At 42.6% G+C, this 26620-nt stretch overlaps 1 long non-coding RNA gene and 1 other non-coding gene across 2 annotated transcripts; both read left to right on the top strand.

Annotated features, from left to right (window-relative positions):
- Nucleotides 1-646: 646 nt before the first annotated feature.
- On the top strand, nucleotides 647-25375 carry LOC141573626 (uncharacterized). The gene is made up of 3 exons (XR_012499534.1): nucleotides 647-2597; nucleotides 20433-20499; nucleotides 21877-25375. It is a non-coding gene; the product is annotated as an uncharacterized LOC141573626 (long non-coding RNA).
- On the top strand, nucleotides 1971-2133 carry LOC123617810 (U1 spliceosomal RNA). Its single transcript, XR_006726070.1, has one exon. It is a non-coding gene; the product is annotated as a U1 spliceosomal RNA (small nuclear RNA).
- Nucleotides 25376-26620: the final 1245 nt, after the last annotated feature.

Raw genomic sequence — 26620 nt, 5'->3', positions numbered from 1 at the left:
CAGGCGGGGACAGGCTCTGGGGAGTCATTAACAGTGAAAAGAGGAGAACAAACACCAAACAAGCACTGCCCAGTGGGGACTGTGCTACTTGCTTTACATCCTGATCTCATTTAATTCTTCCCAAGAGAGCCTGTGAGGTGTGAAGGAGGGACTTTTTAAATCAGTTTTACAAATGATGTAACTCAAGTTTAAAGAAGTTAAGTAACTTGCCTAAAGTTGTATGACTAGAAATATGTGAGCCAGATTCTACTCAAAAAAAAAAAAGATTCCAAACAGCCTATCCACCCCACAGTGGTGGACTGGTTTAATTAATTGTGCTTCATTCATATAGTGGGACACTGCAGATGCTAAAAAGAATTAAGCATGCACTAAAACCTTCTGGAATGATCACCACGATGTATTTTTAAGTGAAAAATGCAAGGTGCAGAACGGTGTATGTAGCATTCCATCATTTGTGTACAAGAGGGAAGCAAAGAATACATAGATGTGTAATTGCTTGTTTCTGAATAAAATCTCTCTGAAAGGGCACCTAAGAGACTAGTGACATTGTTTGCTTCTGGGGAAGGTGCGGTTGTCAGGCTCCAAGACCCCCCAGATTCTTGCCTCCTGGTAGTCACATCCTGCACGGGCTACTTTGGGCTGACTCCTTAGTGATACCAACAGGACATTGCTGAAATGATGATCTGTGACTGCCAAGGCTAGGGCATAAGACCTTGTGGATTTTGTCTTGTTCACTCTTAAATATGGCATGAGAACACTTAAGCTGCCCTATGGAGAAATCTGGGTGGAGAGGAACGGAGGCCTCCTGCCAACAGCCATGGGAGTGACCCATCTTGGAAGAGGATCCCCAGCCCCAAGTCAAGCTTTCAGATGACTGTGGCCCAGCTGACATTGGACCGCAGCTTTTTGAGAGACCCAGAGACAGAACTGCCAGCTAAGATGTGCCCAAATTCCTGACTCACTGCAAGTTTGTGATCTAATGAATATTTACTAATTTTTTAAGCTGCAAAGTTTGGGGTTAATTTATTATGCAACGGTAGGTCACGAATACAGATTTTGGTTAGGGGAGGGTGCTGCTAGAACAACTATCTAAACCTGTGGAAGTGGATTTGGAACAAGGCAGCGGGCAGAGCTGGGACTTTGAGGAGATTTTGTGAAAGCTCAAGTTACCTTGAATAGACCGTTCACGCAAGCCTAATGGCATTTGGAGAGAATGTGGCTTATAAGAAAATATTACTGGAAACTGGGGGAATGGGATCCAGGTAGGAGCTGGAGGGCTAGGGGGTGGGAAGGAGACTTTTCACTTTGAGTCTTTTGAATATTAATATAGTACCTCTATGAAAAAATAAACTGATAATATTTAAATTATTATTTAATAATTCTTAAAATGAGGCTTAGAATGTGATCTCTGTAATTGGAACTGGCTTCTAGGGCCTCCGGTCACTGCTGCTGCCCTCTTACCACTGTAACACACGGCCACCATGGCTCTAAATGGTCCAGTTTTCAGGAGGGCTGGAAAGGTCCGTGTGTCCCAGTGCCCTTCAGGGGACAGAAGGAGCTTTGGGATATTTGGACTGGTCTCTTAAGCATCTTTTCTTTCCTCTTTGTCATCTAGTTTTCTTTCTGGAAGATTTTCTTGGTTTTACTTCCACTTATGTTTGGACTCTTTTCTTTCTTCCATCATACAGTTAATTTTCAAGAACTTTTACTTGTTCACCAATCATTCCTTTTTTGGTGCTTCCTAATCTCATTGTACCATTGTAAGGTCTTCCCTTAACTAGCTGAGATTTTAATTAAAAATTTAAGTTGTTTTCCTCTTTTCTATATTGTGTTCATTTTCTCAGAGTTCTTTTTTCCTATTTTTTTCTCAGTTAGTTTTTTCTCCTTTATATCTGAAGTATCTCATAAATGTCTGGTGTGCACTGTTTCCCTGCTTATATTTAAGAATGAGGCATTAAAGGTTTCATTGGATTCTTACCTGGTAGGGGAAATACGATGATGACAAGTGTGGTTTTCCCAGGGCGAGGCTCATCCATTGCACTCTGGATATGCTGACCCCTGCGATTTCCCCAAATGTGGGAAACTGCACTGCATGATTTGTGGTAGTGGGGAAAATCACCTGATTTTCACCAATGTCCCCTCTGCAATATCCCCTTTGGTTTCTAGTTTCCTCTGCCCTGTTAGACCTTTCTTCACTCAACTTGCTTCTCCAAAACATCTTGAAATTTCTTATGTCTTCTCTCCTCTTTGTCCTAAGGGTTTTTGTTTTGTTTTTGTTTTTATTCCTTTACTAATGTTTTAGTTGTATCTCTGGAGGAAGATAAAATCTCTTGTAATCCATCTGCTCTGTTTAACCAGAAATGTGTGCTAGTTTTCCTAAAACACAGCACAGCCTCAACAAAACACACCTGTGTGTGAGATTCAGGCCATGGATCACGAGTTTCAACCAAGATACTACCAGTGTAGTATCTTGGGTCAAAGCTAGCTGCCAACCAAAGAGTTTACCTGGATCGGGAAGCAGAGCCTAAGAATTTGGGGAGATACTGAGATAGAGCAAAACCACCCTAAATGGATCAGCAATTGAACATTTAATTCAGGTAAGTTTATTTGGCAACTGCAATCTAATTAGGATTATCTGGTGTGTGATACTGACCTGGACTGTCAGGTTTTTTAGCTTCTTGTCTAATTAGGCAAATATTTAACTGGGTATATCAATGTTCTTTCTCTTACCATTAAGAATATTTCTTGAGTGGGAAATTGGTAATTACAGTAATATGAATTTTGTGTAGATAAACACCTTCCTTTATGTTAAGCAGGAAAGATGAAAATACCTAGGAATATTAGAGCATTCACAAGGCATTCTGAGTGGGTCCTAGTTGAAATCATTTTAGTATCATCTAGTAATTCTGGTCTCCAGCAAAAGTGTTTTCAATGAAATGAGTGATGTGGGGTCCTACACATGGAACACCAAGTGCTTGAAGTCATTCAAAAGTATCAGGAAGAGTGCTCAGAAGTAGGAAACAGAGCCGCCCAGAGTGAGGCTGAAAAACAGGTGCACATGGTCATTTGAGGTGTAATCAGGATTCCTCCTACCACTTAGAAACAGGAAGCATCCCGGGCAATGGAAAAATCCTGTGTAACCAAGACACCCACCCCAGGGACTCTCAGGGCTTGAGAGAGACCTAAGCCCTTTCCACTTTTTGACAGCTCTTCTACGTTCAAGAATAAAGAAGTACCAAAACGGAGAGCATCAGGCAGAAATGCTTCAGGCTACCAGTCACTTAAAACCTGATTTATTGTTAAAGAAATGAATGTGTTTCCTGGCAAAATAAGAACTGGAGATGATGCTGGTATTCGTCAACCAGACCCCAGGCGAATTTCTGTCATTTTCCTCCACCCTCTGTGACAAACTAGCTTTGGGACCTATGTACTGCCTCCTACCCCCGAGATAGCCACCACCATTCTAAGCATCGTGGCCTCATTCAAGGCAGGAATGAGGATGGATGGGAGTAGCGCCAGCAGCTGTGGTTCCATTTCTCAAGGAAGCAGTTTTCCCAGAAGCTCCCAGAATCCTTCAGCTTCTGTATTGGCCAGAACTATGTCATGTGGTACTCTTAGCTGCAGGAAAGTCTGGGAGAGTGAGTATTCCCTCCCCCTTCCCCGACTCTATAGTGGAGGAGGCCAAGGAGAAGGGAGTTGGGAATTGGTATTAGATTAGTCAATCTGCAGGGTCTGGTGCCCTGGCTTACAATAATGGCAGCCTATACTTAATGTTACCATCTACCAAATTATTTTAACACTCTATACTGACACTGATATACAGAAAATGAGCTATAGTTGTGCCACTTGAAGGGCAATTAGAAATATATAGTTCAGAATTTTAATTTGAAGTGCCTTCTGCTGGCATTGTGGTCCAGTAATGAGAACCAAGTTGAAAGACTTCTTTCAATACTATCAGTGAATTTCTGTGACTCTGTATAAATTGAATTCCAGAGAACTGACCAAGTCTGAAATTGATGTATCTTGTTTATTATTTGTTTATTGTCTGTCTGTGCCTACTAAAATAAGAGCTCCACAAGGTCAGGGACTTTCACTTTCCCACTGTATCCTCGATGCCTAGAAGACGCTTAATAAACATTTATTGAATGAATACGTAAATGATAAACTCTCTGAAGCCCATCTCTGGACCTCAAGTGAAGAACCCTGCTTCCTAGGATGATTCAAAAGTGAATCCTTTAATAGTTGACAAAAATCTGTGTTAATGCTATCAGAAATTACTTGTGGGCTTTAGGGAGGCAGGCTAGTAAAGTGCATCCCTTGTCTAGGGCTGAGTTCTGAACTACTGAGACGTGAAGGAGTCAAGCAGGTGTTGATTGCAATGTCACCTTCATTGCTGAAGAAGCCAGGATGGAGGCTACAGATTTAGGTGAACTGGACAATGACCAATGTCCTAATTAGAACCCCCCTGCCTGGCCATAAGAAGTTCTGAAAGCCCTGAGCCTGGCTGCAGGGCTGGCTCCTTTCCAGCTGTGCTTGCAGCTGGCCAGCTGGTGGGATACCCCACACGAAGGAGAGCAGGAGGCGGGGCTTAGGCAGCCCTCCTCAGCCCGCAAACCCACCTCCTCCTCCCAAGAGAGACTTTCCAGCGGGGAGAGTGGCCAGGAGGGTGTGACAAGTGGAAAGCGGTCTTTCCCTGACCTCCACCCCAATTTATCAAGATTGTACCTTTTCCCTTTCTTCCTCCAGGTTGATTCTTTTCTGCATTATTACAGGAGATTATGTCAACTACAGTCCAGTGCCCGCCTGGCATTCAAAGACAGTACGCGTTTAACATGCTTCAGCCTCTTTTCTTCCTCCTCCCACCTCGGATGATCTCTCAAGCAAGGTGGGGAGAAATGAACCTTCCCTTCCTCCTGGAACATGTTTCAACTTCATTTCTCCTTGGGATTGCTCAATTTCCCTTCCTGTGTTTGCAATTTCCCCAGGCATGTGACTTGCATTTGGCAACCCTTGTCCTGGGGCATTGGGACAGTGGAGTTATGCCTCGAATACCACGTTCCTGCACCATGAAGTCAAACTGTACATATTGCCTAGACCCGCCTGTCCCCTCTCCCTGCTGAGGGCTCTGCTCTCCCCAGCCAGCTCCAGACCCCATCCTGTCTTCCATGGGCTCTAGTTCCAGTAGCTAGAAGACATTTCTCTCTCTCTGACACCCAGCAGCATTTCTTATGTTTGGAGGACTCTCTTCTTTATGGTTTTATTAAGAGGAATCACCCACCTCCGGCTACAGAAATTGAAAATACTGGATTTTCTCTTTTCCAGAGTCCCCTTTGCAAATAGAGCCTGGGCATATGGTCCAGGCTCACCAATCAGAGGGCCTGTGCTGGACTTTGATGGGGGTGCTGGTGTGGCCTGGGCAAGCAGGGACCCCAGAGAACGTCCACTTTTAGTGATAGAGAATGCAGCTGGTCTGGATTCCTGGCGCCGTGGGGTGACAGAACTTACCCTGGCACACATGGAAGTTCCATTTGGGGACATGTCCCTACCTGTGTAGCTTTGAGCCTAGTTCTTGGGCTGGTTGTGTGAGCTGCCCATTAACCTTCTGAGACATTTGCTGCTTAATTCAGTCATTCTGTGCCTATGATTTCTAGCTGGGAACTATGACAGTCACACAGTAATTGAGTCCCTGACCTGTCCTTCCAAGTCTAACTTTCTTATCAGTTCCCACTTGATGTAAGAGAAGGGGACCCACATTGCGTCTCAGGGAAGGATATTAACCTAGTCACATTGTTCTTTTGTGTCAGGGGAGACCGAGCTGTGGAAAGTGCCCTTAACTCAGACTGAGAACCACATTCTTTAATCTTCATTTTATCAAAACTAACCCAGTGACCTTAGGCAAGTCACTTCACCTCCCTGGGTTTCCTCATCTGTCAGGTGGTCTAGATGGAGATGCCGATCAGAAGACGCCTCATTTCTACATCATTCTTGTTCTCCTAGCCTGAGTTTCATCACAGTGCTTCAGTTTAGTGGAGTATTTTTGTTTGTTTTTCCTGTAGTAACTTGTAACTATAGCTCAAGCAAGAAAGCTTAATGGATGGTTAATTTTATCGCTCCATGCCACTCCTGGTTTCCAACCCCAGGCTCAGATATATCCCAGCTTTAAAAACCCAAGAGCTGGAACTCCACAAAACAAGGCTTGATACATGTGTATTCAAGCTATTCACAAGGACTGGATCTAGGAAGTATGTCTTCTACTTACGGGTGCAATCTTCTTTACCTATGGATAGGGAAGGGCTTATCAAATCAGCCCAGGATTGGGGCTTAAATCCTGACTCTAAGTGGCCTTGAGCGAGGACCATCAGGTTCCCACACGCCGCTTCATGCTACTAGCTAACGAGTTGGGGCTGGCTTATCTTCCCAAGGAAGATGTGAGTTTCTCAGGAGCAGGATCCGTGTCTTAAACGGATTTCATGTCCACCCTCCTACCCCTCTTCCTTCGACTTTTATATACCTATGTATACATGGAACATCTCTGGAAGACCACCCAAGAAACTGACAGCAGTAGGGGCTTCAGGGAGGACTGAAGCCATGAGGAAGAGGAAGGCTTTTCCTCACTGTACATTCCTGAATATTTGGCCATGAACGTAATGTGATTATTTTAAACTACTTAATAGAGAAATAAGAAAACTCACATCTTCATTTTTTTTCATTTTATGGTAGTACAATAGTGTGTTTGTCCAACCCCTTATTTGGGGGCATTCTGATTTCTCTATCTGGTTAGGGGTTGTTGCTCACCTCTCTTCAACCTGGGATGGCCTCCCAGAGGAGGTGGCTTCTGATGGGTGAGTAGGAATTAGGTGAAGGAAAGGTATCCAAGCAGAGGGACCATCGTGAAGGTATGAGAGCATGGGCCTTACGAGAAAACGCAAGGAGGGTGGACTTGGTGAGGATCAGCCTGAAGGGATGGGATAGGTCATTTAGGGCTCCTGCAGCATGCTAGAAACTTGAATCCTGGGACTTTATCCTAGACACAACAGGAAGCCATTGAAAGGAATTTAGGTTGGTGAGTAATACTGATTAACTGTACCAATCAGCAACTCACAGACAATGAGTAGCTTCCCATGACTTGTTGATAAGATAACTGGATTGTCATCTCCTAGAACCCCCCTACTGTGGTGTGATCGTGAGACCCCCCTACCAGACCATCAGGTTATTCTACTTTTTGTGGGACAGTCAGTGTCTCTGCTATTTAAAGGCAGGGGGTCTTTAAAAGATCAGTGCTACTGCCCTCGGTGGTATTTGGGGTGATGTTCATGGGGGTTTCATGGAATCAGATTTTTGGTGATGGGGAAAACTTAGGAATCCAGTCCAGTTACAAATCCAATTATTTGTGGGGAGCACTTGGGCTTCTGCAGACATGCTTACCAAGAAAACCTTTTTCTGATCCTAAGTGCCTTGCAATAAATTGAAGACATCGATGTAATCTGAGAGGCTCAGAATCCCTAAGAAATCATCAGAGGAATTCGGTTCGTCCTACCAAGGTTCTCTGAGCACTGAGTCTGTGGCAGCATGACACTTGACGAGCAAAGGTCCCTGCCCTCTACGAGGTCAGTCTAGCAAAATACAGGAGGATATGAGATAAGAGTGATCATTTAAAACAGGAAGTTTTACTGTTGAACTCTGATATTAAAGTGAGATCAGATAAGAAAACATTTGTGAATCTTCAAGTTCAAGCCAAGAGTCTTAAATATCTATCAGGTAGTTCACCTTTTTTCTCTGGGGCCGACGACACTGATCTCACCAGTGGTGGTCAACATTTCATGAGCTCTCAGTCGAATATCATTTTCCCAAGATTTAGCTGCCATACAATGACCATGGTTCTTATTTTCATTTGAGGGATGTAGGGTAGATTAATTAAAACTTACAAAGCTTCACATTAAAGTTCAATAAAAGTTGGAATAAAATACATCTAATACAAAAAGAAAAATGCAATATGAAAATGAATGTATGTATATATGTGTGTATAACTGGGACCTTATGCTGTACACTAGAAATGGGCCCATTGTAACTGACTATACTAAAATAAAAAAACTAAATTAAAAGAAAAACGCAAAGGTAATTTACTCAAACCAGAACCCTTATGAGAGTCAAAGGGGTGCAATTTAGTAATTTCACCCAGAAAACAGGTATGAGCTAAGGCTGTCCCAGGGAAAGCAGGGCTTAACCAGCACCTTAAGCTGTGTATCATGTAGGGAACTCATTCTGTTACCATATTGGTTGACTGGACTCGCGCTGGCATCCTAGCCTGTGCCAGGACCCCTTGTCTCCACCAGGGAGGTTCTTTTTCTGATCAGATTCACACAGCCAATAAAGAAACCAATGCTGAGACTGGAACGGCATCAGCTTTATTCAATGGCCAAAGAATGGAGAAGCAGGAACCTAGTTCTCAAATCAACTTCCCAACCCAATTAGGGTGGAGACACCAAATCTATAGAAGGGTTGAGGTAAAAGGGAGGGAATTGGAAAGAGGAGGAGGAATATTCATGACCTATCAAAGAACAGGGGTGTGGTTTGGATCCGGAACTGATGCAACAGTCCTTTTCAGTCCTTGAATGGGCTTTTCCAGTTGTCATGGCGATTGTCAACTGTCATGGCGCTGGTGGGAGTGTCATTTAACTTATATATTATAAGGAGCAAATAATGAGGTTCAAGGTCTACTGGAAGTCAGAGCTTTCCATCTTCTTGGGCTTAGTTGGTTCTTGTTTTTTCTCTTTGCAGCTTCCTCCTGAAATTTAGATAAGAGTAATTGTTTTCCATTCAAGGGAGGGGCCGAGGTAAGATTCTAGGGCAACAGCCTCAGTAACAATTCTACTTAGAATAAAAGAAAGACCAACTATTAGTTTATCCATAAATAAAGGTTGGTTTATTCATAATAAGGGTTGACCACGCCCTACCCCCATAAGCAGTCTGGAAGTGGGTTGTTGCTGGTGGCCCAGCTGCCCCTGTGTGCAATAGTTGAAGGTTCCAATTCCCTTGGCCTTTCCCTCCAGTGCCAAAATATCAGATCCAGACACTGCAGCCAGGCAAGAAGAAAAGGTGTGGTCTGGGGTGGGGAAAGCTGAGGCTTTCCAGAAATCCTCTGTGGGCTTATGTTCATTCAGCATTGACCAGAACTGTGTCCCATATCCCCCAGCCACAAGAGAGGTGAGACGGCTCCTTTTCAATGAGGGAGTAAACAAAGGGAAGAGAGGGTCCAAAGGGCTTTGGGTGCAACCTACAGAGCATCTGCCCCAGGCTCCAAGTGGGAAACACACAGAGCTGTGGTTGCAGAAGAGGACACACCTAACTATGCAGGGGCGACGGGGGTGATGGAAAAGGGCTTCCCGGGCTGGAAACGCAGCCTTGGATGACTCAGTGGATGGAGAGCTCCCAAACGGATGCTGAGAGTGAGAAAGGGCACTGTAGGCAGAGCTCACAGTGCTCAGGCTCAGGAAATTAGGCCCAACAGGTAGAAAGGGACCTGGCACTAAAGAGTTTGGTTTTCATTGGCTATTTTATGAATCCTCTGGGGCGCTTCCAAAGTAGATTTCAGGGTGTCCCCAGATCTACCTCACCAGAACCTCTGGGGATGCCTGGCAAGTTTGGGAAAGTTGGTTCTCAAAGTGTAGGTAGTGCCTAAAGCTGCCCCCAGGGGCCCCACCCAGACCAGGCATCAGAGTGGAAGTCCACCCGGGGAGGGAGCTGCTCGAGGAGGGAATGGTCACTGGGTCACTGCTAGCCGCTCAGTTTGGTGGGGCCCAGAATGAAGGTGTACCAGTTCTGCAGGTGGGGTGAAAACAAAAAGTGGGAGAATAGCAACAGAGTTACCCTAGTTCTTTGCGGGTGTGACTGAGGCTGCACATTCTCAGCCTTTTGGCCATTCCGGAAAATTCCCAGCCAGGGCCCTATCCCTCCCAGGGGGCCAGAGGGCAAGATGAGCCGTCAATCTCCAATCGGGGCTTCCAGGGCTCATGCACCCTCAGGGCTTGGGCTCACCCACCCTCAGGGCTTCCCTGCCATCCCTGCCTCTATTAACTCTAACTCCCCACCCCACGGCCCACTGCCTAGTTAGCCTGGGGAAAATGGTCAGCTACTGGGCTGCAGGAAGGAAGAAGGGAGAGGCCCTGGATGCTGTGTCTTTGCCCCGTGGGCTAGTTTGGAACTAACCAGGGCCACCTGCTATCAGCAACAGTGGTTTCGCAGGTAAAGCACCATTTGTCTTGCATCAGATATTTATCCTAAATAAACCTCAGTGACCTCAGGGACCCTGGGCCAGCAGTGGCGTTGGTAGCTATAGAAGACAGAGGAAAACACCCACAGTGCTAATTTACAATGTGGCTCTCAAAATGTGAGGTCTCACCTTTCACTTTGGTTACCTTTCCATCTCCTCTTTTATTTCTGCTACAAACATTCCTTTGAGAACCTGCCATCTGCCTGAAGCTGTGATGGCTCTGGGGTCCCAGTGATGCAGGAAAATGGATGAGAGGCGTGAGGAGGGCCATTTCCCAGGTCTCAGTTGAGCCCCTGGGACGTGCCCCGCCAGGTTTGGGTCCTTGGCTTCGCACAGGAAAGAATTCAAGTGCGAGCCACAGTTGAGTAAAGGTAGATTTATTTAGAGAGATACATACTGCATAGAGTGTAAGGCAAGAGAAAGGCAAGGAAAAAGGTTTGGGAACTGGGTGCTCAAGTGAAAGGAAAAGTAGGTACACATTCCATAGACAGAGTGCGGGCAGACAGAGTCTTTGAAGAGGAGGGAGGGAGCGAAAAGAGCCTCTAGGCATGGTGTTGCCAGTTTTTATGGGCTCAGTAGCTTCACACGCCTACAGGTGGGACCATTCCAGCTACCCTGGGGAAGGGGCTGGGATTCCCAGGAATTGGGCCACTGCCCATTCTTTGGCCTTTTGTGGTTAGCCTTGGGACTGTCATGGCACCTGCAGGCATGTTATTTATCACGCTGTTACAGTGAGCATATAACGAAGCTCAAGGTTTACTAGAAGTCAAACCTCTTAATTCTTAAGGCCAACCAGGAGTTGAATCTTCCACCATTTTGGTGTTAAATTGCTCTTGTTCCTTGAGTGGCTGTGCCCTGTCCCCTTCCCTCCTGTCCCACCAAGAAGAAAGGCAAGCCCTACAGTCTGGAGTAGAGGAGATATCAAAGGTGTGATAAGTAAGCAAAGAGCTGTGACCACACTAGCGCTCATCTGGAGTAGGATGGGGTGCAGAGTGGGGGTGCAGGCAAGGAGATCTGAGCCAGTCTTAAAAAGCCAACTCTGGTCAACCAGCCAAAAGGAAGTTTATTCTTGCTAGAATCAATTAGCCGGAGGGAAGACATCATGGTAGGATTTCAGGGACAAAACAGGGAGTGTTTGCAGATTTCTTTCCTTACCACTCAACCCCACAACCCTAGAAAACCTCACTTCCATCCCCAGTTAGACTAATCTTTAGTACTTTGGGATCCAGACAATGACCAGAAAAGGTCCAACGGGGAGGTGTTTACTGTGGGAGGGGGAAGGAGGGAGGAGAGTAAGTCAACCTTCTGATAAAGAGTGGAATGGGGAAGAGGGAGGGAGGGTGGAATCATGCCGGACTGCTGAACTGCTTCTAGAAGCAGGCTCTGCTGTGCAGTTAAATCAGTGGTAAGAAGAATTCGGGTTTGGAGGTGGCTTTTCCTCCAGTCTTGGTATCTAGATCACCCCGGCTCTGCTCCGCCCGTCACTCATTCATTTGCTCATTCATTGATGCAGGAGATACAGCCATAGACAAAAAAATCCTCTGACCACATGATTTCTGTCCCCATAGGGGAGACAGGCAAAAAACAATCAAACCAGTAAGGGGTAAAGAGGAACAAGAAAGAGAGAGGGAAGGGCGCAGGGAGAGGGGGTGTACCAGTTCCGTACATTGGGGGAAGCCTCAGTAATAAGGTGACAGGTGAGCAGAGACCTGAAGGAAGTGATGGAGTGAGGAGCATTGGCAGAATGGCATTCAGTGGCAAGAGCAGCCCCTGCAAAGGTCCTGAGACAGGACTGCCGGAGGAAACTGAGGCTGCTGGAACAGGATGAGCAACAAGGAATTCCTTTGAGAGAAGAGACCCAGAAGGAGTTTAAGAGCACTAGCTTTGCAGCTAGGCCCATGTGGGACCCATTATCTACTAGCTGTCTGTGTTCAGGCAAATTGCTTCATTCTCCCAACGGCTCATTCTTCTTGTCTGTAAAATGGGAGGGACAAAATTATTGCCCTTATGGTGCTCCTGTTACAGAACCACTCTTGGGTCTGCTTGCCTGAAGCGTAGCAAAGGCCAATCTACTGACACTGGGTTGGGGTGAAAGAAAGTACAGCGTTTATTGCAGGGTACCAAGCAAGGAGAATGATGCTCAAAAGACCCAAGGTCCCCAATGACTTTCGGGGGAGAGTTTTTAAAGACAGTGTGAGGGAAAGGGTCACAGGGTATATGATCAGCTCGTAGGACAGTTCTTTGACTGGTTGATGGTGTGGTAACAAGGTCATGTTTTGGGGAATCTCAATCAGCTTTCTGGTTCCAAATGAGTCTGGGGTCTGGGTACTGGTGGTCGGCATGCAGTGAACTTCCTCCACCTGGTAGGGGTTTCAGTATCCGCAAAACAACTCCAAGGATACGGCTCAGGGTATTATTTGTAGCCCTTGAGGAGGAACTAAAAGTCCATGGCCTTGTTTTATGGCTAAACTATTATGATTTTGTCTTGCTTGACTGTTTTCCTTTGTTTCTGCGGTTTCTCACTTCCCTGATTAGATTTGCTATTTGGAAGTCTGGTGAAGGCCTGGGAGGCTAAATCTTTTCTACAAACAAGAGGTTGGGGACATGGAGGGAGGGTGTCTGTCCCTAGGAAGGGTCCTGCTCAGTTTCACTCCATATGTTTTCCCTAAATAAGTGGCAGCTATTACTAGGGGTATTATAAGCACGATCTGCACATGTTCAATGTTTACTATTAACACTTTCCCCAAAAGATTTTCCAATGATATATTCTAGGTATTTTCTTTTTGATTATTTTTTCCGATTTTTTTCATTGTAAAAAAATATACATAAAATAAAATTGACCATCTTAACCACTTTTCAGTTCGAAGTTTAGTGGTGTTAAGTATATTCATGTATTGTTGGGCCACCAACACCACCATCCATCCACACAACTCCTTTTATCTTGTAAGATTGAAACTCCAGCCTTTCAGTAGTAACTCCTCATCACTCCAGCACCCCCGCCCCTGGCCACCACCATTCTACTTTCAGTTTCTATGAGTTAAACCATCCTAAGTACTTCATATAATTATATGATATTTGTCCTTTTGTAACTGGCTTATTTCATTTAGCATAATGTTCTCAAATTTCATCCCTGTTGTAACGTATGTCAGAATTTCCTGCCTTTTCAGGACTGAATAATACTTCATTGTGTGCATCTACCATATTTTGTTTTTCCATTCATCCATAGATGGACACATTTTGGCTACTGTAAATAATGCTGCTATGAACATGGGTGCACAAATATCTCTTCAAGACCCTGCTTTCAGTTCTTCCAGATATATACCCTCAAGTGGAATTGCTGGATCATGTGGTAGTTCTGTTTTTAATTTTTTAAGGACCCTCCATACTGTTTTCCACAACGTCTGCACCGCTTTACATTCCCACCAACAGTGCACAAGAATTCCATTTTCTCCACATCCTTACCAACACTTGTTATTTTCTGTTTTTTGGGCTTGTTTTTTGGGTTTTTTTGGATAGTTTTCATCCTACCAGGTGTGAGGTGTCTTTTTTTGGTTTTATAAAAACATCCGGGGGGGGAGTATATAGCTCAAGTGGTAGAGTTCATGCTTAGCATGCACAAGGTCCTGGTTTCAATCCCCAGTACTTCCTCTAAAAATAAATAAATAAACCAAATACCCGCCCCCAATAAAAGTTAAAAAAAAAATCTTAAATCACACTGACAGCAGCGTGTCTCTTATGCATCACAGACCAGCAGTCACAAACTACACTCACGCGAGGTGGGGGCTTGCTGCCATCACCCCAGAGCTCTGTCACAGGCACCAAAATTGAGGCCAGAGGAGCACAGAGCTTGGCTGGGTCTAGGCCAGATCGAGTCAGAATCAGGATCCAGTCATCTTCAGACGGAAGTAGAAAGTTTCTCTTTGAATCAATACTTCCTTCCACTTTTGTTTCATTGTAACAGAAACCCTAAGAGTTTAAACCTTTTGCAGGGAGTTCTGAGCTATGGTCAGCATAAGGAAACAACCGTCCTGCTATTTTTTTTTCTATTTTTTTCCTTTTTTTTAAATTGATTTTTTTTTGCGGGGGGTGGGGGTTATCTTTACAAGTGTCCTCCTTTTAATCTTCAGTTTTGAAGATGAGTGATTGGGAGGTCCCTTGGCATCTGGCTTGGGTCTTTGGAATGGTCTCTGGAAGGCAGGCAGATTGTAGCAGGTCCTGTCTCTGCCCTTCCCTGCTTGACCCCTGTCTCTGCCAGGCGATGCACATCATATCTGATCTGGAGTGTTCTGATCCATCACACTCCGTGCTCGTCCCCCTCTGACCTCAGGAGCCCACCTCCGGCTGCCCTGCTCATAGGCCGCCTTATCCTAGAAGCACCGCATGACAAGCTTCTCCCTCCTGCAGGACAGACCCTGGTCTCCCTGCTCTTCTTGGTCCACGTGCTCTTGGCTCTCATAACGCAGTTCACCCTCCCTGGCTAGCCCGTGGGTCTGTGCAGGTGGGAGGGATGGGCACAGGCCTTGATCTGGCAGAGCTTGTCCTAGCAGGGGAAAAATAACTATGACAATCAGCAAATTGAGTGCTGCATTAGAGAAAAATTAAGTGCTGTATCAGATAAAAAATAAAGGCCCAGAGGCCAAAGGTAGAGCCCTGGGAGGAACAGCTTATGGCTGAGCTTAGGAACTGGAGGCCCGTTGCAAACCTCAAACCTCGGCCTTTGGTATGTGGCAGGTGCTTTGCTAAAACTCTTTACAAGTATTAATCTCATTTAATCTTCACAACAATCCTAGGAGCCTTTCTCACTATCTTCACTTTACAGATAAGTCAACTGAGGAGTTTATCTCTAGGGAGATTAAGTAATTTTACCAGGGTTCAAAGGTAGGACCGTTTTACCCAGAGCTCAAATCTTTAACTACCAAATTCTACCTTTTCTTTAAAACCCTAGGATGGGTTTGACCTGGCCGTGGGGCTTTCTTTAATTCCCAGTTCCTTCACTTCAATCCACATTTAAACCAGTCTTCGATTTCTGCCTAAAAAACAATGCTTACCATATTTCAATATTTATGGGAAGTCTCCATCTCTGTAACGGTGTATTTCCCAAATAATTTTTCTGATGGACTCAGAAAAATTGAGAGAAATATTGGTCCAACCCCACTGTGGCAAGAGTTTTTCAAACTCTAACTATGAGAGGCGATGGATGCGTTAACTAACCTTTTTGTGGTAGTCATTTCACACAATATGCATATATCAGTTCATTAAATTGTACGTCTTAAACTTACACAATGTTATCTGTCAATTATATCTCAATAAAGCTGGAGGGGAAAAGAAAGTCTTGCTAAAGTAAATATTTTTCAAAGTAAACTGGTCATTAAGTAGATTGGGAATCTTTTGTTATAAGGAAAGATTTCAAATGGAATGGAATTATCTGTAGCAGGTTTACTGTTTACATGGAGTCTAAGTCTACACCTGTCCCTGTCACTTTCTATCACCTTCTGTCAGGCAATTTACCTTTGCTCCCTAGCTTGGAAGTGGTTTACATTTGACAAAGACGCCCAAAGAAGACAATACATCTCAGCTTTAATCTTTCAAGAAAAAATACCTGCCTTTATCCCTGGCCCAAACTTAAAAATTAGACAAGTAACACAGAGAATAGCGACTCCCTTAAAACTGTATTTACCCCGATAACTGGGATTAATGGAGACCTCAGAGCTTTCAGTGACTTCTTCTGACCTCTGCTGGATATGTTTGGGATTGCATGGCCCTTGGATGATTTTAAGCAAACAGCAAAATTAGAATTAAAGTTAAGTGCAGAGGATTTCATCTAAAGCTCTCATTTTTGAGATACAGAAAGTAAGGCCCAATGGGTTTATGTGACTTATCCAAGGTCATTCAGTTACATAATGGCATATTCAGGACCAGCACCTAGATGTGTCCTATTTAATGATAAAACACAGATATGCAAACATTGCTGAACTCCACTGGGATGAATACTCTTTGGATTACCTACAGAGAACCATCAGTATTAGAAGCAGTAACAGTGAGCACAGACCAACTGGTCGATAAGCAAGAATAAAAATTCGGAGTGTTTGGACAAGGTCATAGTATCTTCATGTCCTATATTCCAGATTCCCACGATTCCCTTCAGTCACTGATGACATATGTGAAGTAACAAAGAGATTCAGAAGATTCATTTTCACAAAAGCTCTTTCTTAGTTGCAAATTCCATTCCCTAATTATGGCTTGTTAAAATTAGTTTGCATCACCAGAGGAAATTTCAACTGACTGAAGGTAAGAAGACTGCCCAGGGTTAAACGGATTGCTCCTTGTAAGAACTGACTCGGCTGGTGTCCCCGCAAAGGCATTTGGGACCCAAGAGAGGTGTCAGGAGGTTTCTGGTGCTTCTTCAGCAATGAATTTCAGGTCTCCCCTTTGAGGCATATCTAGATCAGAAAGCTGAATGACCACAAACACAGAGTCAACTTATTCCACATGTTAAAAGACCCAGATGCATAGCATTACCTAGATGAGTAGAGTATCATATTTAAAAAAACAAGAGCTTTGAAGCCATGCAGTTAGTGGCTACTTACTAGCTGTGTGAGCTTAGGTAAGTTACTTAACCTCTCTGAGCCTCAGTGGCCTCAGCTATAAAACAAGATTCATAAATGATACGTCCTCAGAGACTTGTTTGAGAATAAACAAGACTGGGTGTGCAAATCCTTAGCATAGTACCTGGTACAACAGACCAAGGGGAGGGAGAGTGTTGAGTTTCTCACATGATATTAGATACACCAGATCTTAATGGTGGAAGTTACACTACTTTTGTTTTACCCACAAAAACTAGTAATTTATGTATTTATCACAAACGACGTCTCAATTCTATCCCTCAAAGACCTAATAAGATCATCTAAAGTGGACAAGACATATGTTCACAAATGCTTTCGAAAGAGTGGCATGACATCCCCACTCCAATACTTTTAGTTGTTTGCTTTTGTGTTTTTGTTGTGCCTTCTCCACAATAGTGCTCTTAAATCTTGGCAGCTGAATTGATTGACTCTGTGTGTGCGTGCGTGTGTGTGTGTTTAAACATTTCACGAGCATGTGCTTAGCACATTTCTTCAAGAGGAAACAAATCTTTGTCAATGAGAAGCTGAGGGTACGACCCCTCCCTGGGTTAATGAAGTCAACCCAGGCTGAGTTTTGTTGCAATGAGAGAAGGGAAGTGTAATCCTTTCCCATTACGATATTAGAGCAGAAGTCACAGTGGGGTGCTTTTGAGAAAGAGCCAAGAGGACAGAGTTCTGGAGTTTTGAAACTCTTTAGCCAGAGCAGTGCTGCCTTGATCAGTTTTATGATTTATTTGCTCCTATCAGGACAAGTTTGTTTGCACAAAGTTTTCTGTGGCTGAAAAATATTTGCCGAACACAGATCTAGTCTTCCTCCCTAATTTTATGCATGAGAAAACAGGCTCCCAGGAGTGAAATGACTTATCACTAAGTTAGATGAAGAGCCAAAAACAGTACCTAAGTATCTATACTGGTCAGGGGTCTTGGTTGTCCATCACAGAAGCCAGTTTAGGATAACTCAAGTAAAGGCTCACAGGGGCTGTCAGAATTCATGGGAGTCTGAGAGTTGGACTTGGAAATATCACGGACCAAGAGCCCTCTGGAGGGCCAAGAAGCTGGATGGGGTTCACAGAAAGTCCAGAAACTGTCTCATAACCAGAGGAGCTAGTTCAAAATAGTGATGCCTCTTCCGCCTTGGCTACGATGGAGGGCAACAACCTTCCTTTCTTAGTCTTGTGTCATTTGCTCAAGATTCAGAGTCCCCAGTTGGCTGAGCTAAAGTCATATGCTCTTGCTGCGGCTGAATTGGAGTCAGGAGAGGCAGATCCGGCCCCTTGAGCTCCCATGTGAGAGCGTCACCACAATTACCCAGCCACAATCAGGAAGGGATAATGCCCCCCAAAGGAAATTAGGGGGAATGGATGTGGGCAGCCCATGGGGCAACAACAGGGAGCCTGGTGGCACAGGCAGATACATATCCTGACCACATGGATAAATTATCCCAAGCAGGATGGGACATAGCAGGGAGGAAAGTGTCCTTGTTGATGGTTAACCTGACCCTGACTTTCTCAGGGTAAGTCTGTTTCCTGGTGTTACATCCTCGGTACAGTTGGGAAAACCCCTAACAGCATTATCTCTGTGCACTCCATCAACTCATCACCAACTTGAAACTGGTTATTACTGATTCGATACCCATTGCCGAGCAATGGCTCTTTTAGAATATTATTTCTTAAAATTCTTAAAAATTTGGGTTCAAGGTTAGGATAAAGAGCTGGTTGGAACTTAGGGGAAGTTAGGATGGTATATCTGTCAGATTCTCCAGCTAAACAAAGCCAATAGGATGTGTATATACAGGCAGACCTCAGAGAGATTTCAGATTTGGTTCCAGACCACTGCAATAAAGTGAATATCGTGATGAAGCATGTCACATGGATTTTTTGGTTTCCCAGTGCATATACAAGTTATGTTTGCACTATACTGTAGTCTATTAAGTGTGCAATAGCATTATGTCTTCAAAAAGCAAAGTAGATACCTTAATTTAAAAATGCTTTATTGCTATTACTATGTACAGAATAATTAAACAAGGTCCTACTGTATAGCACAAGGAATTGTATTCAGTGGCTTGTAGTAACCTGTAAAGAAAAAGAATATTTATATGTGTGTATATATATATATGACTGAATCACTGTGCTGTACACCAGAAAGTAATACAACATTGTAAATCAACTATACATCAATTTAAAAAAACTGTAAAAAAAATACTTTATTGCTAAAAAATGCTAACCATCATCTGAGCCTTCAGTAATATTTTTGCTGGTGGAGGGTCTTGCCTTGATGTTCTTGGCTGCTGACTGATCAGCATGGTGGTTGTTGAGTGTTAGGGTGTCAGTAGTAATTTGAAATCAGGCAACGATGAAGTTTGCTTTATCGATTGACTCTTCCTTTCATGAACGATTTCTCTGTAACATGCTACGCTATTTGACAGCATTTTACCTCCATAGAACTTCTTTCAAAATTGGAGTCAATCCTCTTCAACCCTGCTGTTGCTTTGTTAATGAAGTTTATGTAATATTCTAAATTCTTTGTTGTCATTTCAACAACCTTCACAGCGTCTTCACCAGAAGTTGACTCCGTTGCAAGGAACCACTTTTCTCACACTCAGCTGCAGAACAGCACACTCATTATTCCTCATGAAACATGTTGCTACAAACCTTCAATTTGTAAAGTAGTAGTAGTAGTAGTAGTAGTAGTAGTAGTAGTAGTAGTAGTAGTAGTAGTAGTAGTAGTAGTAGTAGTAGTAGTAGTAGTAGTAGTAGTAGTAGTAGTAGTAATAATAATAATAATAATATCTACAAGGCACCGTAAAACAAAATGCAATAAAATGAGGTATGATTGTACATCGAGAGAGGGATTTATTTTAAGGAATTGGCTCACAAGATTGTGGAGGCTGGTGAGTCCAAAATCTGCAGGATAGGAGGCTAGAGACCCAGGAAAGGGTTGCAGCTTGAGCCCAGTGTGGTCCCTCCTCTTCTGGGGAAGTTGGTCTTTCTTCAATCAAGCGCTTTTGCTGATTGGATGAGACCCACCCACGTCATGGTAATCTGCTTTACTCAAAGTCTACTACTGTAAATGTTAATCTCATCTAAAAAATACCTTCACAGAAACTTCTGGAATAATGTTTGAGCAATATCTGGGTACCACGACCTAGCCAAGTTGACACACGAAATTGACCATCCCACATGGATCTCAGAAAAAGAGCTGGGAAGGTTTAAATGACTTTACAACCAGCTGTAGCCACGGTGTGACCTTGGGCAGCCACATTCCCCTTTGGGTTTCAGTTTCCTTATCTATAAGATTAGAGGTTTGAGCTGGGTGGTCTCTTAAGTGTTTGGGGATAAAATAGGAACGTGTGTAGACAATCTGCTTTTGCTGCAGGTATTTAGGGGTTTTTTTTGTTTGTTTGTTTTGCATTTTTATTGGAATTTTTAATTACAAAAGTAATACATGCTTTTGTAAGAAATCAGAATTAACCCGGCTCTCCTAAGCCCTTGCAATCAGAAACATTAACCATTTGGTATGTTGAATTTATCCCTTCCCAGATTCTCACGGGGAATTTCCAGCAGAGTTTAAAATGGCGAGGACATGCATCCGGGACATGGAAACCAGGTAGTGTGCTTTTTATGTGTTTCCTACCCAGCACCCATTTCCTCCTTCCTAGCAGCAGCCCCGCTTTGATTCAACTTCCCATCTTCCCTTACGTAGACGTGTGCTTCGAGAAGAACTGATCTCATGCCCAGTGCCAGGCATTAACCTGTTTGGCCTAAGGGGATTTGTATTCCCCTGTCAATTAACCCTGTCAATTAACACACACCAATTCCCTGGACATGGAGATGGGCTCACAAAGGAGTTGGTAACCAACTGGAGCCAATTAGATGTAAAGAGAAGTTTGCTGGAAGCTATATCCTCCTGCTTGAGAGGTACCTACCAGAAGAGACCACCTGTCTTTCTCTGGATGGGGTCAGGTGAGGCTTAGAATTGTGCAGCCTTCTTGCTATACGGGAGTAAGATGAATCCAACTCAGGAAAATCCCGAGAACCAAAGCTGAAGCCCTGGTGGTATCACATCCAGCCACCCCCTAGTGGTGGACTTTCCCAGTTATGGGGCTCAATAAATCCTTTTTATTTTGTAAGCCAGTTTGAGTAGGGTTTGGATTGCTTGTAACAAACAGAAACCTAACAGACCCATCATGAAAGGTGCCGTTGAAATGCCTCTGGAATTGGGGCTAGGCTAACTCTGACAGAATCCCTCTCCTCTCCTGCCACGGAGGGTGAGGACAGGCAGACATGACAGGCAGGAAGCCTGCACAGCAGGGCTTCTCTCTGAGCAGACAGCTGCACCCGGCAGGGCAGTGGGGCTTTCTCAAACGACGAAAGGGAGAGACATCACTGTATCTATGAAAAGATGCTGCAAATCCAAAGAAAAGGACCACCCTGGAGAATCTGGAGAAATTCTCCAATTTGAAGTAAATTTAACCTATGAAGTGGGTGTTATTGTTTAATCTGCTCAGCATCCCTCCCCCACCTCTCTTGATAATTAGCCTCATCCGATAGACACAGGTCTGGGAATGAGACCCAGGCTAGACCAATAAGCCTATCCCTAAAATGTTTCCTGTGGCCAGAAGAGAGGAATTGTATTGCCTCTTGGGTTTCATACAGATGAAAGGGTATGAATTTGGTGTTACTAGTGTTCATGTTTGTAACCATGGGGCAAAAATCCAACTGCAGTAGGAGAAAATGAAACCAGTGAGGTTTAGGAAGGAGAGGGATTGAGAATGACCTGGCAGCATGAAGCCCCTGGTTCCAGTCTCTCTCCCAGGTCCCCAGAGACTTCCTGGTTCGTGAGACTCTGCCTTCAGTCTGTCAGCTTCCCCAGTGTCTTTCCAAAAAGTCCCCCTTTCCCTGAAGCCACTTCCAGCTGGGTTTCTGTTTCCGGCATGTGAAAAGGCTCTGGCTCACAGAGTTTCTGCTTCACGTCCTTTTCCAGCCAAACTGAAGGGAACGTTGGCCAACACAGAGCAAGAAGTCCTAAGGAGGGATCCCTTTGAGATCAGGAAATATTTTCACGGAGAAGGAACTACAAACACCAAATGAAAAACCTTATGGAGGCAGAGCTGGCGAAAAATTTAGTGAAGACAAACTGAAGAAATTCACCTAGAACTCAGAGGATTGACATGAAAATTACAAAATCAAGAATGGCATGGAGGACCGATTCAGGAGGTTCCAGATAGACACACAGGCCAACAGTCCTTTATTTAAAACCCTTGGAGTCAGATCTGCTTCTGGATTCAGCATTTGGGGGATTTTAAAGAGAGGACGTGGTGCATATACCGATATTGCATACACCGCTCGAGGGGTCTAGGTCAGCACTCAGTAATCAGAAATAATACATCTCTGCAGTAAAACACTGAGGAAGTAAGGGCGACGAACAGTCTCATGTCAGGTCAGGGTTTACTGCTGAAGAAGCTTTGTAGCTCATGAAAAAATGTTTGGTTCTCAAAGATTTTTTTCTTTTAGGATTTTGGAATTGTGGCTCAAGGGACCTGTAATAGGAATCCCAAAAGGAGAGCAAAGAACTGATAAAATAGGAGAAACAGTCAAAGAATCAAGGGTGGAAAACATTCAAGAGCTGAAGATAGTGAAACTTTGAAGCTCGAAAGATCACAGAGTGTGAGGTAAAACTAATTTAAACAAGACCTAAATGCACTCTGGGTCATATTTTTAATTTGAAAGACAAAGGAAAAAATCTATGAGAATATACAGAAAATTCTAATAAATAATTTGTTGCATTGATTTAATAATTCTCCATACCAAACTTTTAACTCTCTGCACGTTAAATATCATTTGCTTCAAATATATATATTATGTTTATACATATTGATCATCTACTGGGCTATAACAAAAGCTCAGTTATTTCTTTTTTTAATTAAAAATTTTTTTAATTGAAGTATAGTTGGTTTACCATGTGTTAGTTTCTGGTGTACAGCATAGTGATTCAGTTACGTACATATTCCTTTACATATTATTTTTCATTATAGGCTATTGCAAGGTATTGAATATAGTTCCCTGTGCTATACGGTGGGACCTTGCTTTTTATCTATTTTACATAAAGTAGTTAGTATCTGCAAATCCCGAAAAAGCTCAATTATTTCTGAAAAATGACTTGACCAAGGTTACCCCGCTGGAAGGTAATGGAGGTGGGAATTCAAACCAGAGCTCCCAATAGCTTAACAGTCTCCAAGGACAACAAGTGGGTAATAATTCATTTCCCGGTACTGATCACAGAGACAAGTATTGTAATTTGGTGATAAAGATTATAACTAGCTAAATATCTAGAACTCCATAAATATTCACTGATTAAATAGACAAATGAGTGAGCTCATAAAAACATGAAACAAACAAAAAAAGGCTCACCAAGGAATTTTGTATTTTATATGGGATACACACAGCTGACACACGATTGGAGAAGGCAGCTGTTTCTTTATCAAGCAAATGATGTAGCCAAGCTGCCATTAGGTACCATTAGAGGAAGCATTAAGACAAGGATGTACAGGCGACCGAATGGCAGTAAACCTCCCCTAGGGTGATAGAGATCAACTGGAGATGGGGCCTCCAGAGTTTAATGGTTTTCCCTTACTCCCCTTCAAAACTTTTTAAGCTTCCCTCGTGGTGACCAACCCTGGAGTAATGCACATTTAATTCAGCAGCTAATGCGGGAAAATCAATAGTGCTGCACCATACATGGTTTATCACACGTAATCTGAAGTTTAACACTTAAATAAGTAATAGACACAAACCATGGCACTTAACAGTACACTTTGGGGCTCATCTTTTCCCACAAATCAAAATACTTCTTACGTCTTATTAAATATTCCACATTAAAAAATAATAAAATAATTCAAAGTTGTTTTTTTTTTTTAAATCTAAGCTGGAATCTTTTGGAAATGTTTTCCTTTAAAACACCCATTGTGGGAGGGAGGGGGAGAGCTCAGAGGTAGAGCGCATATTTAGCATGCAGGAGGTCCTAGGTTCAATCCCCAGTACCTCCATTAAAACAAACAAACAAACAACAAACCTAATTACGTCCCCTCAAAACAAACAATAAAACAAAAAATTAAAAAAAAATAACCATTGTGATGGCCTTTGGTTCAATAATACTTTACATGTTGTTTTCACATACCTCACTGTATTTTGAGCTTCCTCCTCAGATCCCTGTGAATTCTGTGGGACAACTTTTTAATTCCAAAAGGGACTTGGTTCTATTTGGAGCTGGTGGGGTGGGGAGATGGAAGCAGACCCTGAATTGTGTCTTCCACTGGAATTCGGACATGTCTGGACTTTGTAAGCTGGACTCAACAGAAGTTTTTGTTTTCTGGAAGCTTGTTGTGTAGGTTTCTGGACACCTTAGGTGGAGAGAATTGAGTTAATCATATCCCTTAGTTCATGGCATAACATCGTCATCAAGGAACTGCTCTTATTTTATTCAATTATATTTTTCCTTTTATACCCCATCCTTAGTCCATTTATATTGAGTTCAAAACAGGCTAGGCTAGTCTCTAGTTACGGGGAGAGGCGGGTGTTGGGCAGCAGTGTTCCTGAGATGCTGGTAAAGCTTTGGTTTTTTATTTTTTAATTTTTTTTAATTGAAGTATAGTTGGTTTACAAAGTTGTGTTAATTTTTGGTATATAGCGTAGTGATTCAGTTATGCATATATATATTATTTTTAAAATAGTATATATATATGTATATACACACACACACACATATATTCCTTTTCATATTCTTTTTAAATCTATGTCATGGTTATATATAGTTATTCCCTTTGCAAAAATTCATTGTGTTACATACTTATGATTGGTGCGGTTTTCTGTATATATGTTACACTTCAATTAATTTTACTTAAAAAAATCCTGCTGGAATTTTTAATGGAATTACAAACATTTTTAGATTAATTTGGGAGAGAATTGACCTCTTAGAATTGCTGTCATCATACCCATGACCATGCTGCTAAAATTTTGTTAAGAGGGATATTTGCCGCGAGGGATGTGGGTGTCTAGTTTTTTGTTTTTGTTGTTGCTGTTTTTCTCGTAATGTCTGAATTTAGTATCAGGGTCATACAGGCCTCGTGCAATAGGTTGGGGAGTATTCACTCCTTTTTAATTCTCTGGAAGAGTTTGTCAAGAATTGGTATATCTTCCTTAAACATGGGAGAATTCACCAACGAAGCTACTTGGGCTTGAAATTTTCTCTGTGGGACGATTGTAAACTTTAGATTCTATTTCTTTAATAGAGGGCCATTCAGGTTATCTGTTTCTTCTTTAGTGAGCTTTGGTGGTTTGTGTCTGTCAGGAAATTTGTTCATTTCATCTTAGTTGTCAAATTCATTGGTATAAAGATGAATTCCCTTATTATCCCCTTAATAGCTATAGAATCTGTAGGGGTGTTAGTGCCCTCATCCCTGTCTTGCTCACTTCTGTCTTCTCTTTTTTTTTTTTGCTGATTATTGTGGCTAAAGGTCTTTCTTTCTTTCTTTCTTTCTTTCTTTCTTTCTTTCTTTCTTTCTTTCTTTCTTTCTTTCTTTCTTTCTTTCTTTCTTTCTTTCTTTCTTTCTTTCTTTCTTTCTTTCTTTTTCTTTCCTTTGAGTAAAAGTAGATTTATTTAGAGAGATACATACTGCATAGAGTGTAAAGCAAGATAAAGGCAAGGAAAGAGGTGTGGGAATTGGGTGCTCAGGTTAAAGTAAAAGTAGGTACACACTGCACAGACAGAGTGCAGGCCATCTCCAGAGAGGAGGGAGTGAAAAGGGGCCAAGGTTTTTCAATTTTATTGATCTTCTCAAAGAACCAGCTTTTGGTTTCATCGATCTTTTTCTATTGTGTTTCTTTTTTTTTATTCTAGTTTTTATTATTTCCTTTCTTCTGATTACTTTGGGTTTAATTTATTCTTCTTTTTCTAGACTCTTAAAGTGGAGGCCAAGAACATTGGTATAAGACAAACAGATCAATGGAAAAAATGGAGTTCAGAAACAGACCTGCACCTACACAGACAACTGATTTTTTTTAAAATAAAACTACAAAGATAACTCAGCGGGAAAAGGATGGTCCTTTCAACAAATAGTGCTAGAACAACTAGGTATCCATAAGCAAAAGAGTGAATTTTGATTCATATCTCACAACATATACCAAAAATAACACAAATGTATCATAGACCTAATATAAAACTTAAAAAACTAAAATTTCTAGGAGAAACCATAGAAAAAATATTTGCGATCTCTCATTAGGCAAAGATTTCTCAGTTACTGTTTGATGCTATATTGTTGGGTGCATTCTCATGTTCATGTGTTATTCATGTTCACTCTGTTCCTTTTACTACTTCTCTTTGTCTCTTGGGATGCTTTCATCTATCTTGGCAGCCATTGCACTTGCTTCCCTGGCTTCCTTTTGGTCCTTACTTGCCTAGTGTATCTTTTTCATCTCTCTTTCTTTTAACCTTTCAAATCTTTTTTCTTTAAGTGTCTGTCTTGTAGAAAATATAATGTTGGATTATTTTAAAAATCCAATTTGAGAATGTTTTTATTGGTGCATTCAACCCATTTACATAAATTTTAATCAGCAGCATACTAGGTCTATTTCTACTAGTTTCATATTTTCTAAGTCATACTTTCATCTTGTTTCTTTTTTATGCTTTTCCACTTTTCATTGGATAGAAAACATTTTGTTCTGCTGTTTGA

This window comes from Camelus bactrianus, chromosome 16 (assembly GCF_048773025.1).
Source record: "Camelus bactrianus isolate YW-2024 breed Bactrian camel chromosome 16, ASM4877302v1, whole genome shotgun sequence".
NCBI lineage: Eukaryota > Metazoa > Chordata > Mammalia > Artiodactyla > Camelidae > Camelus > Camelus bactrianus.
Note: the sequence above shows the minus strand (reverse complement) of the source record. Positions and strands in the feature narration are given on the sequence as shown.